Source organism: Dipteris shenzhenensis, chromosome 17 (genome assembly GCF_047967505.1).
Source record: "Dipteris shenzhenensis isolate YYH24624 ecotype China chromosome 17, Dip_SZ_1.0, whole genome shotgun sequence".
Classification (NCBI taxonomy): domain Eukaryota; kingdom Viridiplantae; phylum Streptophyta; class Polypodiopsida; order Gleicheniales; family Dipteridaceae; genus Dipteris; species Dipteris shenzhenensis.
In genome coordinates, this window is record NC_141612.1 from 8,078,797 (window position 1) to 8,099,666 (window position 20,870).

General features: G+C 44.3%; 1 protein-coding gene across 2 annotated transcripts in view; it reads left to right on the top strand.

Moving 5' to 3' along the window:
* LOC147891624 (NADH-ubiquinone oxidoreductase B8 subunit) overlaps positions 1-20,870 on the top strand; it is a 34,279-nt gene that overhangs the window by 12,505 nt on the left and 904 nt on the right. The window lies entirely within an intron of this gene.

Genomic DNA, 20,870 nt, shown 5'->3' on the forward strand with positions numbered 1-20,870 from the left:
CTCTTGTAAAAGAAGAATTCTTTTCATGTTTTACAGAGGGAGACTTACGAGACAGCTTGAAGCTGAACTTCTGTAATAGATTTTCTGAAATGAATAAAGACCTTCGGGGGGGTCCAGCCCGACAATTTGTCCTGGGCCCTAGTGTATGTTCACAGAGAGAGAGTGAGGGAGAACCTTTGGAGAGTTAATTTCCGTCGTGGAAATAAAGTCAAAGCTGTTTCGTCAGTTTGGGTTGTATAAGCCATAGCTGTTGTATCACCCGTCGTCAATTACGGTTGTAACTTTAAACTTAGCACACAAGTTGAAACTTGAAACTTGAAAGCATCCAATGTCCAGACTCCATAGATGATCATGATTCATGATCCACAAATTCCATGATCATGACTCATGAGTCATGCAAGACTCAAAATAAAAGCACCCATGGATGATAGAAAAAAAAGCAGCTGCCACTTGGCACCAAGGTCCAAAGTATACTTAGCACTGTATCTACTATCATAAAAAAAGAAATAACATAGTCTAAGATGCATCATGCTGCAGCTTCCATGCATGATGCATCTGAAGTGTCATGACTAGGAGTAGGCTAGCACTGTAGTCTGTATAGTCGTAGTCAAGGACCAAGGTACATCACTACTGATCATCTGCATCAGCCATGGACTCCTCGTCATCGTCATCCTCTGCCTCCTCAGTTGAGCCTGAGGCATCTGTGTCACCGTTTGAAGAAGAATCATTGTCATGTGCATGGATTGGTATCAGACGTGTACTGGGTACACAAGACTAGCTCAGGTAGCCTGGGGAGGCTTAGAGCTAGGCAGGCTTGATTCTCGGGTTGAGTGGCAAGGGTACAAACCAATTAGAGGTCTTTGCTTTTTTTGGCGCATGGGGCCCGAGTCTATATAAGGGGCCCATAGGTTTAGTTCTCAGAGAGCCGATGGGAGCAAATCTCGTTTCTAGGAGCTAGGTCTGATCCTGGATTGAGTGGCGGATGTGCGCCTGCATCATAGCGTAGCCCAAGGCCTAGCAGCAGATCCCAGGCTTCACAGCGCCACCTGGTGGTATGGGACACAAGGCTGGTTAGGATCTAGTTGGGAGTTCATGCCAGTAGCTCAGCTCGTGGCTCGGAGGGGGCATCTCCTGATTCGGGATCGCATCCCGTAGATGTCATGGTTGGGTGCCTCACAAAAGACAGCCAAAACACTCTCATTTGCTCTCCCTCTCTCAACAGATGCACTAGGGCCCAGGACAATCGTCGGACTAGATCCCCCCGAAGGTTTTTATTCATCAGAGAGAAATTGAGTACATGAGTTCAGCGTAGAAGCTGTTATTAAAAAAGAAAATCCAACGTGAATGAATTATTACATGAGCTCTTAGGCTCTCTTTCTTGGCAACAAGCCACTTGTCAATTTCTACTTTACTTTCCTAATTACATGCCACTAAGGGCAACTCTGGAGTCTTCGAAGCACTTGGTCACACGAACCGCCTCCTAGACTCTTATTAGGCTCCCGTAGCGCTTAGGAAAATAACTCTTCCTAGTACCTACAACAACTAAATAAAGCGCACCACCATGGCACCCATTAATTGTTAGGGCTTTGCATGCAAATAACACATTGTGGACTAATTCTAGTCACGGTGGGCATCCCCACTGAACACACGTGCACACATAATAAATATAAAAAAATATATTTATTCTCTCGTTGACCAAAGTCAACGCTCTTGATCATAATTAAGGGCTTTGACCAAAGGTCGAGGCGCCTTAATTATAGTCAAGTCTCTCCAACCGAAGTTGGCACAACTCTCCAACCGAAGTTGGTATATCTTGGTTAATCGTAGTTAACCCTCTTGGCACATGTCAAGTCTCGTTGACCGAAGTCGACACTCTCTGACCGTAGTCAGCTCTGTGGCTCTCTGGTTAATCGCATTTAACCCTCTTGGTAATAAACCAAGTCTCCCCGACCAAAGTCAGGTTTACTTCACCAGAGTCAAGTATCTTTGACCGTAGTCAATTCTTTGACCATTAAAAGAACTCTTTGACCATAATTAATACAAATGGAAAACTCTTTAATTATGATCAAATAAATGGTCAAGTGTACTTTGACTTAGGATATTTACATTGTGGTGACATCCACTCGGCTTCTATTCAGTTGACCTCAAATGAAAAGCTTCCTTGTAAACATCCAAAAGCTGTGGATGATTGGATAACATGTCTTCATCCATCCACTTGGCATCTAATGCCGTATAATTCTTGAATTTTACAAGATACCTGTAAAACTCCTTGCCCTGAGGGCCTTTGCGTACAATATGGTACACAATTTGCTCTGGCTGAAGGACCTCCTCCAGCTTATCCACTTCTAGTGGATCCTCTGATACTGGCTTTGTAGGCTTTGGCCCCTGGAATTTCTTTAGAAGACTCACATGGAATGCATTGTGAATCCTCCAATGCTTTGGCAATGCTAACCTGTATGCAACCTCATTTATTGTTTCTGTAACCCTGAAAGGGCCATAGTACCTGGGAGATAACTTTGCATAGACTTTTTGTTTGCCTTTAAACTTGTGGAGCCTAGCTTTCTCGAACTTTAAAAGTACCCAATCCCCTTCCTTGAGATCTAACTGTCTCCTATGCTTATCTGCAGCTCTTTTATGCTTCTCTTGAGACCTTTCGATTGCTGTTCGGACTTGGCTATAAGCTGTCTGTGGAGGTCTCTCACAAACTGATCAGCTGCAAATATTTCATCCTTGGTCCTCAGGATAGGTGGCAGAATCACCTTCCCATAAATGACCTCAAAGGGGGCTTTCCCTGTAGAGCTGTGTACTGTATTATTATAAGCAAACTCTACCAATGGTAGGTACTTTTCCCAGTCTGAACCTTGGTCACCCACGTAGCATTTCAGCATATCCAATGCTGTAGAATTTGCTACTTCACTTTGACCATCTGTTTGGGGATGGAAAGAAGAAGAAAAATTCAGATTCGTCCCCATGTTATCAAATAAAGCTCTCCAGAATAGACTGGTCATTCTGGGATCTCGATCACTGACAATGGACTTAGGCATACCATGGTACTTAAAGATCTGTGCCATGAAAAGCTTAGCCACATGATCTGCCTTTATGGTTTTGCGAGGAATGAAATGAGCTTGCTTGCTGAATCTATCAATGATGGTCCAAATCCCATCATTCCCTGACTTTGATCTTGGCAAATAAAAAATGAAGTCCATTGTAATACTTTCCCACGGTGCATGAGGCATTGGAAGAGGCATAAGTAGGCAAGGTGCCTTCCGTCTATCATACTTCACTTTCTGACACGTAAGGCATTCAGTAACAAACTGATGTATATCTTTCCGCATCCCTGGCCAAAAGAAATACCTCTCTAGTGCTAGAGTTGTTGCTGTAATTCCTCTATGTCCAGCATAGGGAGGTGCATGGCATTCCTCCAAAATCTTTTTCCTCATCTCCTGGGTGATGCATAGGCAGTCATCTTTCATTAGATACTCATCTTTCAAGGAATAGTGACTAGTGGACTGCCCCTCTTGCATTTGCTGTAAAATCTCACCAAAATCTGCATCATTTGCATATTGCTCCCTCATACCTTCCAGGTCTTGATGATAAGCAATAGTCACATTGTTGACCTGGGGTCTTTGGGACAAGGCATCTGCCACTCTGTTCCGAATTCCTGGGGTATGGACAATCTGAAAATGATACATTGACAGCATATTTGCCCATTTCATATGCTTCTCGGAAAGTTTTGTCTGAGTTAGAAAATATCTCAGACTTTGGTGATCTGTTTTAACAGTAAAATCTACACCCAAAAGATAGTGCTTCCATGTGTTCACAGCATGAACTACAGCCAATAATTCTTTTTCATAGATTCCCAAATATCTTTCAGCATCACGCAATCTTCGGCTCTCATATGCTACTACATGTCCATTCTGATGTAATGCAGCCCCAACACACTCTCCACAGGCATCACAATCAACATCAAAAGGTTGATAAAGATCCGGGACTACAAGAATAGGCTTTGTAGTCAACTTCTCCTTGAGTGTATTGAATGCTTTTTTCTATGATATTCCCCATGTAAAGGCTGTATTTTTCTTAGTAAGGTCATGTAGTGGAGCTGCTATATAGCAAAATGCCTGATGAATCTCTTGTAATAGGAGCAAAGTCCCAAAAAACTACGGACTTCATGCACAGTTTTCAACTCAAGCCATTCTTGGATGGCTCGGATCTTTGCAGGATCCATCTGTATCTCATTCTTGGATATTATATGCCCCAGATAATGGATCTCTTCCAAAAAGAATTCACTTTTCTTGCTATTAGCAAAAAGCTGATGATTTCGAAGTTCTTGAAATACCAAAGCAAGATGTTCTTTGTGCTCTTCTTCTGTCTTTGAAAAGACTAAGATATCATCAAAGAAAGTACCCGTGAAATGTCTGTACTTTCGAAAGATGCGATCCATCATTCTATTAAATGTAGCTGGAGCATTTGTCAACCCAAAAGGCATCACTAAGTATTCATACAACCCAAATGTAGTGCGAAAAGCTGTCTTATGCACATCTTGCGATTGTATCCTGACTTGATGATAGCCACTCTTCAAGTCTATCCTGCTGAAAGCTGTTGCTCCTTTGAGTTGGTCAAACACATCATCTATGCGTGGTAACAGAAATCTGTTTTTGATGGTCATCTTATTCAATGCACGATAATCAATGCACATTCAAAAAGAACCATCTTTCTTGTGTACTAGAAGTACTGTTGAGCAAAAAGAGACGAGCTGGGCTGAATCAACCCTTTGGATAGCAAGTCCTGTACCTGAACTATAATCTCCTCTCTCTGAGTCGCACTGACTCTATAAGGTGGTCTATTTGGTGGCTCACTACCACGCATTAACTCTATCTGATGATCCTCTGGTCTCTCTGGGGGTAACTCCCCTGGCAAAGCATCGGAAAAGCAATCTTTAAAGTTTACAAGAAACTGAAATTTATCTTTGTCTGCATCATTCATTTCAGCGTGCATATCATTCTCTTTTTCTTTTACAAAAACCATGTACGCGGAAACTGCAGACTTTATTGCTTTACCACATGTAACATCAGATACAATGGGGATAGTCTCCCCTATATTCCTGGCAACTAAACGCTGGTTTTTCCCCCTATGGATAAAACTCAGCACCCTCTCAGGGTATTCTATTGTTACTTCCTTTCGATGGAACCACAGTGTATCAAGTACAACATCATGCTGCTTGAGAGGAGAGATTAAGAAGTCCTCCTGATCTACATAGCTCTGCACATGGACACGAAGCTTTCCAATCAAAGGAGTAACTTGCACTGGATTCCCTTGGAACGTTTGATCAGCATCAAGAGCTTTGCCTAGCTCTTCAGTTTTTATCCCTAATCTTAGGGCTAAATCTTCAGATATGAAATTGTATGTAGACCCTGGATCAAATAGGATTAATGCTTGCTGGTCTCTTATCTTTCCCCATGATAGCAAAAGCTCTCTTTCCTTTGGGTCTGAAGTACTCTTCAAAACATCTGGGACTGCTCCCACCATTGGCCTCGGTGGTACTTGTGGCTTTTTTTGCTCCTTAGAACCCGAAGGCTTCTTAGGGCACTGGGCAGCGATATGCCCCTCTTTCCCACATCTAAAGCATTTCCCATCTCTGCGGAATTCAGCTATCTGTTCAGGAGTAAATGGGGATTTGCCTTTATATGACTTTGAAAACTGAGTACCCCTCGGCTTCTGAGGCTGAGACCCTTTCTTTTCAACCTTGGGATACTCTTTCTTTTCTGATTTTGAAAAATCAGTTTTCTTTCTTTCAGCACGTCCTGCATGCAAGGATAGTACTGTGGATGGATCTTGTAACGGCACAAGACTAGCTACTGAAGCTGAATGCATAAGGTCTTGAATGTTCTTTGCTCCCAAAGCATTCTCACTACTACTTGGATTCTTGGACTAAGACCTGCTATGTACTTTCTCATTTGAGTTCCTTTGGAGATCTTTTTGAAAGGTGCAACCTGCAAATAAGCATCCCAAAACTTTTGGTTGTACACATCCACTGTATCTCCTACATCCATATGCAAACTGTCCCAATCTTGAAGAACATGATCTCTAAACTGTTTAGGCATAAACTGTTGGTAGAAGGCTTTCTTGAAGTCCTTCCACTTCTTTGGGGCTGACCCATCTGTGGTCTGTGCACTCCACCATGCACTAGCTGTCGTTGTCAAGTGCAAACTGACCATTCTTAACTTGGAGGATTTTGAAAACTTTTCTGTACCGAATGCAGCATCAAACTGCCTGATGAACTGCAATGCTTTGTCTGTATGACCATACTGTCCATTATAGGTCATAAACTTGACAGATTTACCTCCCTCATTGAATTCCTTGGTCTCTCTGGAAGACTTACTCTTCCTAGACTTCTTGTGTTTCCTTCTTTTCCTTGATGGTTTATCTGATAAAGAAGAAGATACAGAAGTTGAGCTCGAGGTAGATGGTGAAGGATTGGGAGATCGGTGATGATGCCTTGATCTCTTTTTGCTATGAGACCGTCCCCTATGAGATCTCTCTCTCTCGGGCTGTACACGAGAGTGTGCCTCTGGCATTGGCACATCAGAAGCTGCATTAGGCATATTTTATGCTTGAAACAAATGCTGCTCTTGGATCCCTTCTGAGATTTTCCATCTCCTGCATACGAGTGCGTACCATCTACTCAAATTCTTGCTGAGTTTGTTGCACACTTCTCTGCCTTGGATGTGCATCCCTATCTTGTGAATCCCTCTGGATAGGTGATTGAGCCATTTTCCCTGAATTTGTCTGAGATCTGCAAGTTTGTCACACACACTGTGTATGCAACTGATGCACACTGCGTTTGCTTTTTAGAGAGAAAATTACCTCAACAAGAGGTGTCTTGCATTCACAATCTATGCCAGTACTGGGCTGTCAACTCAAGGCATATACCCACAAGGTTACCAAGGCATCAACAACTATATTGCCCTTTTTTTGGCTGCTGCAAAAAGCACTGAGTATGCATCTGATTTCCTTTTTTTCTAAGCATAAAGGCATGCATCCCTTTACTTGTGCAGATCTCTGACTTTTCTCTGATTTCTGCTTTTTCTGACAGTAAATACTTTCTCAGATAGGTGAAAACTGCTAGCAGAAACAGTCTCTACAACTGTCTTTTTTTTTTTGGACAGTAACCAGATGGAGTAACCGGCTGGTTACTCTAACCAGACTGACTGGTTCTGGTCTGGTTAGTCTGCAACTGGACTAACTAGACTGGTCACAGTCTGGTTACAGTCCAGACTGGTCTTGTTGGGTCAAGTTAGCTAGACCTCTGACCAGGGTTAACTAACCAAAGTTAGGTTAAATAAACCTCAAGTCTGCCACCTCAGCTGTCTAGCTGGCAGTCCAAGTCAGCTGCCATGTGTCCTGCCACGTCATCTGTTGGGCTGACTGCCACGTCATCTGACACGTGTCCTGCCACGTCAACATCTGAGCTGGCTGCCACATCAGCATCCACGTGTATCTGCCACGTTACCTGCCTGCTGCTTATCTGCCACGTCAGCAAAAGCCACGCATGCCTAAGGTTTCAGACCTTGGCTGGCTGGGCAGCGTTGCGCATCGCGCCTGCGCCTTCTAGAGTCCTCCGTCGCGGGGCTTCTGTCAGCGCTCAGCGTCACCGAAAAATGGGACGATGGCTAGACCCGCTGCTTTACACCTTTCTAGCAATTGCGAATCAAACGCCTGCAGCTTGACGCACAACATCAGAGGCTCCAAACGATGAACAAAGTCTTCTGCTCACGACGAGACCTCCGAATAAAATCCCATGGCTAGTGCTAGCGTCGATCGCTTGTGCTGCTGAAACCAGATTCGATCAGGATTTCAAGTCCTCGTCTAGCTTTTCTGCTTGCAGACGCTTAATCACCACACTTTGCCTTCGCCACGGGCTATGCGTCGTCGTGGTAATAGGCCTCGTCACTTTTGGCGACTCCCTCCTTTGCTCAGGTACACTTGCGCTTGCACGTCACGCTCACCTCAACGCTTTACATGGTCACGGTGGGTCTTTGCTTCTTTCCCTCCTTATCTCTTGGATCGTCACAGCCTGAGAAGGCTATGAGCCTTGGCTCTGATACCAATGCAATCTTCCCCACAAAAGACAGCCAAAACACTCTCATTTGCTCTCCCTCTCTCAACAGATGCACTAGGGCCCAGGACAATCGTCGGGCTGGACCCCTCCGAAGGTTTTTATTCATAAGAGAGAAATTGAGTACATGAGTTCAGCGTAGAAGCTGTCATAAAAATAAAAAAAATCCAACGTGAATGAATTATTACATGGGCTCTTAGGCTCTCTTTCTTGGCACCAAGCCACTTGTCAATTTCTACTTTACTTTCCTAATTACATGCCACTAAGGGCAACTCTGGAGTCTTCGAAGCACTTGGTCAGGCGAACTGCCTCCTTAGACTCTTATTAGGCTCTTGTAGCGCTTAGGAAAATAACTCTTCCTAGTACCTACAACAATTAATTAAAGCACACCACCATGGCGCCCATTAATTGTTAGCGCTTTGCATGCAAATAACACAGTGTGGACTAATTGTAGTCATGGTGGGCATCCCCACTGAACACGTGCACACATAACAAATATAAAAATATATATTTATTCTCTCGTTGATCGAAGTCAACGCTCTTGATCATGATTAAGGGCTTTGACTAAAGGTCGAGGCACCTTAATTATAGTCAAGTCTCTCCAACCGAAGTTGGCACAACTCTCCAACCGAAGTTGGCATATCTTGGTTAACCGTAGTTAACCCTCTTGGCGCATGCTAAGTCTCGTTGATCGAAGTTAACACTCTCTGACCGTAGTCAGCTTTGTGGTTCTCTGGTTAACCGCAGTTAATCCTCTTGGTAATAAACCAAGTCTCCCCAACCGAAGTCAGGTTTACTTGACCAGAGTCAAGTATCTTTGACCATTAAAAGAACTCTTTGATCATAATCAATACAAATGGAAAACTCTTTAATTATGATCAAATCAATGGTCAACTGTACTTTGACTTAGGATATTTACATTGTGATGACATGGGATCATGTCAGTTGGTATCAAAGCCAACTCCTGAGGTAGGAACTTCTGTTGCGAGAATTTTGGACGATTTTTTCTCCAGGTATGCCCTAATTTCGAAATTGATGTTCATTACTCTACCAGTGCTTGATTGGTTCATCGGTTAAGGGAAGTGGTTAAGATTAGGGAGAAGGTAGGAGAAGGCAAAGAGTGAGTGAATTCGACGTTGAATTAAGGCATTAGGTGAGAGAGAGAGCGAGGTGTAGCTTGGAGGGACAGAGAACGATTGCACGGGAGAGAGATTGTAGGAGAGAAGCGCTCGTAGGAGTGAAGCGATGGGCTGAGACGGAGCTTCAGTTGAACCCAGGTATGGCAGGTTGAGCAGTGACCATGAGGGCGCCAAGGGCTGGTCACAGCCAAGGAGGGAGTCAAGGGGTGCGCCATAGCTTGGAGCAGGCCGCAGGCAAGGCTGCGTCAATTCCGGGGAGGGGGGGGGGGGGCTTGATGCTAAAAAAAGCACTACCCCTCCAAGTTAAGAGGGGGGCGCTTTCTTAGAGGCTGAGCCCTCTAAAAGCATCGTTCCCACTCTAGACCTTATCGCAGCAGCAGCTCCTCCCCTACGGGCAGATTTGTGTGCAAGCCTCTACCCCTCCACATCCCCTTCCTGATTTGATGCTCTGGTTTCGCCTGTTGCAGAACTCCATATGGGCCAGCAAGGAGCTCGGCTCCTGGATTGACAGCCTCCGCCAGCCCCTTCTCCTTTGGTCCAGCCAGCCTCTTTTTCTCATCCCCCTCTGTTTCGACAGCTTTTCTCTCTGTTCCAACCTCCCAGTTTCGAGACCACCTGTTCCTTCTCTTCTCTCAACCTATTTTCTTCATCAGGTTCGATTCAGTTATGGCTGATTCTGTAGACCGCGAGCTTGTGATAGGAGACCAGGATATGAACTACCATGCGGAGGATGACCAAGGTCTCTACGATGATCTGATTACAAAGACAGCCTTCAGTGAATTCACCACTGCTCTTGATGAAAAGTTTGAGTAGGTTAACACAAATCAAACGGGGTTGACATAGCAACTCCAAGGGAACTCACACTTTAGACTAGCACTGTTCAGGCGCTCACGCATGTGGATGCCATGGCTTCAGTGTTAGGTCCGAACATCACTTCAGATCCTTTTCTTGGAGATTCGAAGTGTCGTACCAAGGAGGTTATTGACTCTTGGTTGCACAAGTGGAAAGTACACTTTCAGTTTCACCCTTACGCGGATGACAAGAAAATACAGCTTGCAGCAGGGTTTATGTCAGGAAAGGCTTTGTTGTGGTGGAAGAAACTCCGACCCAAGCTTGCAACATGGATAGAATTCGAAGGGGTCTTCAGGAAAGAGTTTCTGAAGAAGGAGGAAGATTACAATATCGTAGGCAAGCTCAAAGCCCTCGATATGTCCAAGCTGAATCTGACTTTTGAGGTTTATCTTCAGAGGTTTCGGGATTTGTAGACCAGGGCTACAAAGATGGATCGAGTGACCTTGTTAGGTTTCTTTGTGGATGGTTTGCCTGACTCGTACAAGTTACAGATCAATCTCTTTCTCCCTTTCTCTCTCTTTCTTATCTCACTCCCTCTCTCTCTTTCTCTCTTTTCTCTCTCTCCACTCTCTCTCTTTTTCTCTTACTCTCTTTCTCTCACTCTCTCTCTCTCTCTCTCTCTCTCTCTCTCTCTTTCCCTCCCCCTTTCTCGCTCTCTTTTTCTCTCTCTCCCACTCTCTTACTTCTCTGTCTCTCTTTTTCTCTCTCTTTTTTCTCTCTCACTCTTTCTCTCTTGTCTATGTCTACTCGAGGCTTGTGATGCTTTTTCCATGTCTATATTGAAGTCACCCAACACTATTGTGGAGGCTTTGGAGCTTCTTTTTCCTACTATCATTTTTCCCAAGCAAGCGAGGAACATGTTGCATTTTTGTGATGGGGGCTTGTAAATGTTGAATATGTGCAAGCTTCTATTTAGAATTGTTGTGCTGATGCTTGTTATCTTGACTCCTTGTTTTGCATATTTGTCAACCGCTTTTATTGGCAAGTGATCTTGTAGTAGGGTGTACTAGCCTGTGCGAGAGCATTTCTTAATGATGTTAAACCCCTGCGGCATAATCTTGTTTTCGGCATTTGGCCTGGTTTCTTGAAGGCAAATAATGTTTGCAAGAGGCCATGAATTATGCGCGCATCTATGATGATACCATGGCTAGCGCAAAGGGAACCACAGTTGCCGACACGGGTGGGAAGAACAAGAGGAAGTTCTTCCAGTCTACCACTGCTACCGGGGAGTCGAAGTCTATAGACAACGCCTCTAAGAAACATCGACTCAAGCGAAGAATGGTGGTGCTCGTTTCCTTCATACGTTGAAGCTAAAGAAAGAAGAACGTTGCTTCATATGTGAGGAGCGGGGCCACACTAGGAATGATTGTCCTAAGCGCAAGAACCAGAAGCAAGCGTCGGGACCGAAGCTCCATGCGGGTCTAGGTACCAAAGCTAAGGGAGCTAATCAAGTTTCGATGACATATATTTCTGTAAATGTCATTACCTGCCCACCTTCTTATAATTGCACTTTTAATAATTCGTTATTTGGTTCCCATGATCTTTTTGGAGTTTATGGAGAAGTTAGGGACCAAAGAGTTCACATTCTATTTGACCCGGGCAGCTCTCACAACTTTGTTAATTATAAACTTGTGCAGAAGATGGGGCTGTCCACGATACCTAGCGATCACACCTACGAGGTGCAGCTTTCAGTTGGGAAGCAGTTTTGGGATCGCAAGATTGAAGTGTTTTCTATCCGGATTCAAGACTACACAGCTGCTCTTACGTGCTATGCCATGCACTTGGAGCATGTGGACTTGTTAATCGGAATAGAGTGGTTTAAAACCCACGATATTCGGATTGGATGGAAGGAACATACCCTTTCTTTTTTGGATAAGGACACCCAATTTTGTATTTAGTGTGATAATATTCCCTCTTCTCAGGGACCTATTGTATCTGCGATGCAGCTTCGGAATATATTAAACACTTCTCATTATGATATGTATCGCTGTGTGTTTAATATGGCTTTGAAGTTTAAAATGTTTAAGTTTTAAAGCTCTCTCTCAAGTAAATGTGTCTTTCTTCATTTGTTATCTCTGTTAATGATTTAAGTGTGTTTGAACATCGTGATTTGAGAACGTTGTTGGCTGCTTTTATGGATGTATTCCGTGCTCAAGTGTCGGAAGGTTTACCTTTAGAACGGGTAGTAGACCATCGCATAGATTTAGTACTTGGGGCTCAACCTATTAATGTTCCACCGTATAGGATGAGCTAGTTTGAGGAGGATAAGTTAGCTTCACAGCTACAAGATTATCTGAATATGGGCTACATCCGCCCAAGTAAATCACCTTGGGGGAGCACCTGTTCTCTTAAGAAAGAAGAAAGATAATTCGTGGAGAATGTGTATAGATTATTAACGATTGAATAAAGTGACAATTAAGAATCGATACCCTCTTCCTCGTTCCGATGATTTGATAGACCGTTTGGCCAGAGCGAAGTATTTTACTAAGATTGATTTACATACAGGTTATCACCAAATCCGTATCTATGCTAGACACATAGATCGAACCGCATTCCGAACTCGGTATGGTTACTACGAGTTTCTCGTATTACCTTTTGGTTTGACGAATGCTCCTGTCACCTTCCAGCAAATGATGAACGATTTGTTCCGAGATTTTCTGGGCAAATTTATTGTCGTGTTCTTAGATGACATCTTGGTATATAGCCGAACGTCGAACGCTAGAGGATCACATTGGACACCTCCGGATTGTCTTAGTTATACTAAGACAGCATAAACTTTATGCTAAGATGAGTAAATGTGACTTCTTTATGAAGGAAATCATTTACTTAGGACACACGATTTCTTTTGAAGATATTAGCATTGATCTAGATCGTATCCAGAAGGTTTTAGAATGGCCTATCCCTCAGACTGTGAAACAACTTCGTTCTTTCCTAGGATTCAGGGTTTTTCTACGGAAGTCGGTGCGTGATTATTGACACATCACGGCACCCTTGACAAACATATTGAAAGGTCGTGGATGCATGTCTACCCAACCGATCTCTTGGAATGATGCATTGAACAAGGCTTTTGAAACCTTGAAGTTAACTATCAAGGAAGCACCCGTTCTTGCATTACCTGATCCTACCCGGCCTTATGTTTTAGAGGCCGATGCAAGTGATTTTGCGATTGGGGCAGCTTTATTCCAAGAGGGCAGACCTGTAGCTTTTGAGAGTAAGAAGCTAGACGACACCCAATATCGTTGGCTCACACTATAAAAAGAACTCTATGCAGTTGTGTATGCTTTGAAGGTTTGGAGACACTACTTGTATGGTTCGAAGTTTCTTGTATTGACCGATCATCAGTCAATCAAGTATGTATGTGATGGGTTTGAATTGCGGGGACGGAAGGCTAGATGGGCAGAATTAATGCAAGATTTTGATTTTGAAATACGTTATCGAAAAGGTTCGCTGAATAGTGTGGCGGGTGTCTTAAGTCAAGTCAAGTTTGTAAATGCTATGTCATTTACGGAAATATCCTCAGACCTATTTCAATCCTTGAGAGGGCTTTGCACAACTGATAGTCATTTCAGTTCTTATTGGCAGAAAGTCCACAATGGGAGCTCCATGGTTGACCAGGACTCAGGGATTGTGCCACCTACGGTACAGGCAACGGGAGGTCAGTGGATGATTAGGAACAGCTTGCTGTTCCGGAATGGAAAGATATGTGTGCCAGATGTTTCGGATCTTCGATCCAAGATTCTCTGGGAGTGTCATGATGCTCCTAATGCTGGACATCCAGGTATACATCGGTCTCTGTCTCTTGTGAAGCATACCTTTTATTGGCCTAAGATGTGTGCATTTATAGAAAACTATGTGGTAGGTTGTCAGGTTTGTTAGGTTACTAAGGCGGAACGCCTTAGAAGCGCGGATTTATTACAGCCATTGCAAATCCCAGGTAATAAGTGGAAAAGTATTTCCATGGATTTTATTACCGGTTCGCCTAAAACGCACAAGGGTCATGACTCCATTTGGGTCTTACCTCCTAGAACAACCATCTCAACTGTTCAGCTGGCTCATGAGTTTGTGGACCACTTGTTTAAGCTGTATGGTTTGCCCTTTGACATAATCAGCGATAGGGACTCCAAGTTTACAAGTAACTTTTGGACACTTGTTTTTGAGAAGTTGAAAACTACTCTAAGTATGAGTTCCTCAGATCATGCACAATCTGATGGCAGTACAGAGAAGGTCAACCAATTGGTTGAAGATATACTTCGGGCATATGTTTCTAAGAGATAGTTTTCATGGGAAGATTATCTACCTATGATAGAATTTGCTTATAACAATGCAAAGCATTCGAGTACTAGTTACAGTCCTTTTATGCTTATGTACGGGTTTCAACCTAAGTCACTAGTTATGGTTGGGTTAAAGGGAATCCAAAATGATGCTGCAAAGACATTCTTGCAAGACATGCAAGAAATGTTGCAGTTTGCCAAGGAGTCTATGAGAAGTGCCCAAGATCGGGACATATTTTATGCTAATAGACATCGTTTACCTAGAGAGTTCTCTGATGAAACGATGGTATATTTGCGTATTCCCAAGGAATCCAAGAGCCTAAGTATTGGTTTGGTTTCGAAGTTAACCCCCAGATACTGTGGTCCGTTCAAGGTTATTAAAAGAATTGGACCAGTTGCATATAGACTAGAATTGCCTCCTGATGTTAAAGTACGTCTAGTATTTCATGTCAACAGACTGAAAGAGTTATTGGGTGTGGATGATCAACTTGTTTCTCCTCAAGAAATAATAGAACTTACAGATTTAACTTTTATTCCACACGAGCCTGAGAGTATACTTCAATTTCGTGAAAGGCAGATTTGTAATCGAACTATCACAGAATACAAGATCAAGTGGAAGGATCATGTTGAGGAGGATGCAACATGGGAGACATTACAGAACCTCCATAGGACATTTTCGGGTTTTTTAGCGAACTCAGGAGTGAGTTCTTGGAGGAGGGGAAGTATGTCATGTGCACGGATTGGTATCCGACATGTACTGGGTACACAAGACTAGCTCGGGTAGCCTGGGGAGGCTTAGAGCTAGGCAGGCTTGATTCTTGGGTTGAGTGGCAAGGGTACGAACCAGTTAGAGGTCTTCACTATTTTTGGCGCATGGGGCCCGAGTCTATATAAGGGGTCCATAGGTTCAGTTCTCAGAGAGCCGATGGGAGCAAGCCTCGTTCCCAGGAGCTAGGTCTGATGTTGGATTGAGTCGCAGACGCACGCCTACATCATAGCATAGCCCAAGGCCCAGCAGTAGATCCCAGGCTTCACAGCACCACCTGGTGGTATGGGACACCAAGCTCGTTAGGCTCTGGTTGGGAGTTCGTGCCAGTAGCTCAGCTCGTGGCTCGGAGGGGACATGTCCTGATTTGGGATTGCATCCCGTAGATGTCATGGTTGGGTAGTGAGTAGCCTACTGAGTTTCCTCACGTTTGGTGTGTTCTTGTGTTTGCTTGCAGATCAGAGGTTTCAGGAGTGCTGGGGTCGTGTCAATCATCAACATCAGGATCAGGACCATTGGGTGTAGTTGAAGTACTAGCACCATCTCCAGAGGGTTGAGTCTACGATCGTGTGTGGTGTGCTGGTGTTGACAGCTCCTCATACAACATGGTGTATATGTCCAGCTCCTCCCGTGGGATATCTAGTATGGCCTTCATTTTCTTCACGTCCACCTTGTCTACATTCACTTGGCGAGGTTCAGGGCAGCCGGCGGCGAACTCAAGGAGACGGAGGTTGCAATGACAAAACACCAACCGCTCCAATTGAGCCGTGCTGAATTTGTTTCTCTTCTTTGTGTGAAAGAGGGCCCAAGTGCTCGAGTTCCTCTCACAAGGATCGGAACTGCAGTTCTGTGAGAGAACACATATAGCAAGGCGTTTCTGCCATAAGCCATTTAAGCAGAGATAAGTATTAGGAACTTGATAATTTAAACATATTTGTAATTTAAAACTTCAAATTGCTTAACTACTAAGCTCTAACTAGTGACGTTGTAACTTGTCTCTTACCAAAGTAGGAGTACAGTTGCCATATTTCTCCCACCAGGAGATAGGCTGCAACTGTGTCTCTCGGAGCCTAGCCGTAGGTCGACCAAAGGAGAGGCTGTCATTGCGGAACAATAGAAGTTCATCCTCCATTCTTCGTTGCATCCCCAAGTCACCACCCGTCCAATTTTGAAGATACTGTTGCATCCCCTCCAACTTGTCATTCTCATATTGCTCTTGACTGTGCAAGAGGGGATGCAATACATGTGCCACCGCATGGATTGGGCGGTGGAACCAATTCCACCACTTATTCCATATAGCACGGATGGACTCAACCCTAAATCATGCCACGAGAAATTAGAATGCATTATGCATGTAACATTCATAGACTATAGTACATACATAATACATATCTGAAAATTCCAGGCTCCATGAGAGCAAATCGCAAGTTAGTAACTGCAATAATTATACATATTGCAAAAGTAAAAAGTCTTACTTATCAGGCGATAGGGAAGTGTTTCTGTTGAGGGCCTCTCCAATCTTGTCCATAAACTCGTACAAGAGCCCTAATGTGCTTCCCTCCATGTCCGTGATGCGAAGCACCGTGTAGATAGGATTAATCGATTTGATTAATGCCTTTGCCTGATTCCACCAAGACTCATCCATGATCATGCGGACAAATTTGATAGACTTTGCTTAGCCTCTATCATCCCAATCTCCCCACTCCCGAGACACAACCGTGCGCAACAAGCCCTGGCGCACTTGCACAAGCCTCTCCACCACTATGAACATGTAAGCAAACCTTGTGGCTAGAGGTTTCAGTAGCTCAAGGTCACTGAGAGAACATAGAGAACGTTCCCCCACAGGATCCTCTCTACCAGCGGAACCTCCACTTCGAGAGGGTCTCTTCATGACAAACTTCACGATAATGTGGGCTGTGGAGAAGATGACATCAATCCAAGGTATCTTCCCTAGGTCCTCGATCAAGAGATCAAGGCAATGTGAGGCACAGGGTGTCCACACAATCTTTGGGAACTCATCTTCTAACATGGCACCCATTGGCACACAATTGCTGCCATCATCTGTCACCATCTACACCACATTCTCAGCACCTATCTCCATAATGGCTGCCCGTATATGCTCCCAAATATACAATCTTGTAATCACTGTACTTGTAGTGGAAGCATCTATGGCTCTCAAGAACATGGTTTCCACACGTTCCCTCTCTCTTCTTAGCTCTCTTGTCCGCAAGGCCTCATATGTAGGCCCTTCCCATTCATACCCAATGCGGCTCACAGCTCTCATGGCCTTCCTCCATCGTGTAGTCTTCGCCACATGAAAGGGTATTGCACACTGTATGAAGAGCTTAGTGAGCTCACTAGTGGCCTCCTTCACTGCTTGCTTTTGCAAGCGTGCTTGAATGCTAGACCTTTGCAATGATCCTCTTTTTCCTGCACTAGCATCCACACTAATTGATCCATGTGGCAAGGGTGTTCTTGTAGCACTAGGACCCGCGCTCGATGTAGTTGATGCCCCTCTACTTCTCTTTGCAGAATCCAATGTGCTAGCATCATCCAATGGCTCAGTGTCAACAGCCTCTTCTTCATCTTGCAGCCCTTGCCCTCCACTTTTTGCAGCCAAGGTTGCCATGCGCAGACGCTTCCATTCTGTTAGGCCACCTTTCACTGGAGCAGGCACAAACTCACAAGGTCCTACATCCTTGTTGGGAACACCTGCTAGATGGTCTTTCACCCGTGTGACAGACTCCGTTTTGCTTATGCGGCAATAGTTGCATCTCCACTTCTTGGAGCCACTGCCTCCTTTATAACTATCCAGGAGGGAGACACGGACCTAATAAGCATTTCTCGGCATTGAGGAGGATGGATAGGTCACAAGTGAGAAAGGATGGAGAGGTAGGAGGAGGATGGAGAGCTCAAAGGTAAAAGAGGATGGAGAGGTGGAAGGAGCCTTGAGGATCAGAGGTAGTAGTGGAGGAGGATGGAGAGGTTATAGGTAAGAGAGGATGGAGAGGAGGAGGATGGAGGGATTGAGAGCACGCTGCCAAGCTGCAGCTTGCAGGATGGAGAAGATGGAGAGAAGGATGAAGAGGATGGAAAGAGAAGGATGGAGGTCCGAGGGAATCGGGATGGAGAGTCCGAGAGCGAAGGATGGAGGGATGGAGAGAGCTTAGAGAAGGAGGAGAGAGTAGCAAGGATGGATAGAAGGAGTGCAATGGGCGGGAGGCGGTGAAAAAAGGAGCCCGGCGGCGGAATCGCGATTTTGGGGATTTAGGTCAAAAGTAGGTTTTACTAAATGGCATTTCTGAAGAAATGCCGTTTTCGTTTCGCCGTTTCCGTTTCCTGCCAAGAAACGGCCGTTTTTGGCAACTATGCGTGCTGCACTGAAGGAAGAAGTGGGTACTAATGAAGGGAAGCAGATTCAATGAGATAGATAGTGAGTAAAATCTGCTGTAATAAGCACTTGATACTGTGTGTGTAGACACTGGAAATGTCGATGGAGAGGCTTAAGAGAAAGGTCGATGAAGAAGCTTCGAAACGATGTCCAAATGGGGCTGAAAACAGTCTTGAAAGAGCTTGTAAAGGCCTGAAATTTTTGTTTGTTTGTTTTGTTTTTTGGGGTCACCTAAGACAGTCAGAACTGTTAGGACAGCTAACCTATGACCACTAGGACAGTTAGGACAATTGAGTCAATCCTAGTTAGTCAAGCCTAATCTAACTTAGGTTAATTGCACCTAACCTAATCCAAGCTAGGTTAACCCGACAAACCTAAACTTTAGGTTTAGCAAGTTGACATTGCTTGACAGTCGCGTGGCCATAAGGAGTGGCGGCGCGGTGGGAGGGAACCTTAGCATGTACGTTGCCCCCAGCTTGTAGTTGCTGAGGAACCTCAGACTGTGCATCTCTTAGGCAACGCCAAAGATGATTCAAGCGCTGTTCATCGATGTATACATTGTGGTGGCGCTTGAAGAGCGGTGGAGGTAGAGCTGTATGGGGGCGGCTTTGAGAGTGGCGCTCTGGCATTAAAGATTGTGAGCAAAATTGAGGCTAGGGAGTGTTTCCACGTGTTTGTTTGGTGCTGATGTGGCCAGTGGGAGTGCCAGAAAGCAGCTCGGTGCAAGTGATTCTTCACTCAATGCAGAGGATGATGTTCATAATGGCGAAGTCTTAGACTAACAACATCCAACAAATCTGGAGAGAGAGAGAGAGAGAGAGAGAGAGAGAGAGAGAGAGAGAGCAAAGATTGCAGAGGGATTTACTGGGGGCATTGTAATTGGGTTATAACGAGAGGCCACGCCTTCTCCAGCTTACAAGATCCATGGTAAGAGTGTTTTCTGGATTGAGGTACACGATGTGACTTCCCCTTCTTGGCAGCGTCCCGTGTCTTCTCTAGAGGACAGTGTTTGGGAGACGGTGTCTAAGCATAACTCAGCTTGGTGATGGGAGGTCACCAAGCCCCTGCGGCGGCTAGTCTCATTGCCATCTGGCAGGATATAATCTACACCCTTGCGTCATTTGTGTGCGTGGGACGTGATGATCTAGGGCAACCGCGTCTTTTGTGTATTCATAGAGCAAGGTATTCATTGGATGAGCTGGGCTCTCTGAAAATAGGCTAGTTTTTCCAACAACCAGTTTTTCTCTTTATTTCCAACGATCAGCGCCTCACGGATTGTTGATATGTATGGTTGGTTTTTTCTAGTATGAATAGAAAATTCTTTTCTCTGGAAAAAAGAATAAATGATGCTCATGTAAAATGAAATATACTATAATCTGTACAAGCAATTGTGGTTTGAATGAAGAGAATTTTGGACTACTTTTTAATTAGCCTTCTCCTTTAGTGCTAGCCTTTGTCAATACTCTGAACAAGTAGTTGTGGTTTGAATGAAGAGAATGTGGACTACTTTTTAATTAGCCTTCTCCTTAGTGCTAGCCTTTGTCAATGCTGAGTTTGCCTGTCAAAAATAGGGGTGCTAATAAAAACTCAGTATGAAGACCTTCGTATAAATGGATGCTAGAGTGTGTGTATGTGTGTATGCTTGATCTTCATGGTAGAGGTTATGGTTTTCAACCTTGTGATTGTTTGGCATGAGATTGAAATTGCACTCTTTGTGGTGTTTTCAGAGAATGAGTTTGGGTATGTTCCTAGATTCATCTAGATAGACATCCAGTCCTCTTCCACCGTTGATGTGGAAAATAACATTTAAGAAAGGTCGGTCTTCTAGAGGATAGTTTCCTGTCACCTCTTGTTGCCAAGCCAGCAGGTGACCAGGTCCCTCCCCTTTGTCAGGAAGTTTCATTGTGCCTTGATGCTCTTTGCCTGGCATATATTTTTGGGTGGAGATTGGTGCCAATATCCATAATATTGTCTTTAGTAGGCTTCCTCTATAGGGTCCACACTACTCCCACCTTTCTAATACCTTGACACCCTTCTGTGATGAGGAGGTGGGTCACCATGAGTACTTTTGTAATTCTGAAGGAACATCTGGCCCTTCTCCTTTTACCATGCTCATTGTTTCTAAGAAAAGTCATGATTTTTTATGGTAATTTCCCTTGTGTTTTCACTGAGATTCTTGTTGTTCCAATTTGATCTTTCATGGGATTTCCACTGATGGATAGTTCTGTTTCGATTGCTATCACTACCTGAACACTTACACATCTCTCATGAGGTGAGACCACTAGAACACCTTGATAATCCTTGAGACCATCCATCTGACATGTCTGACAAG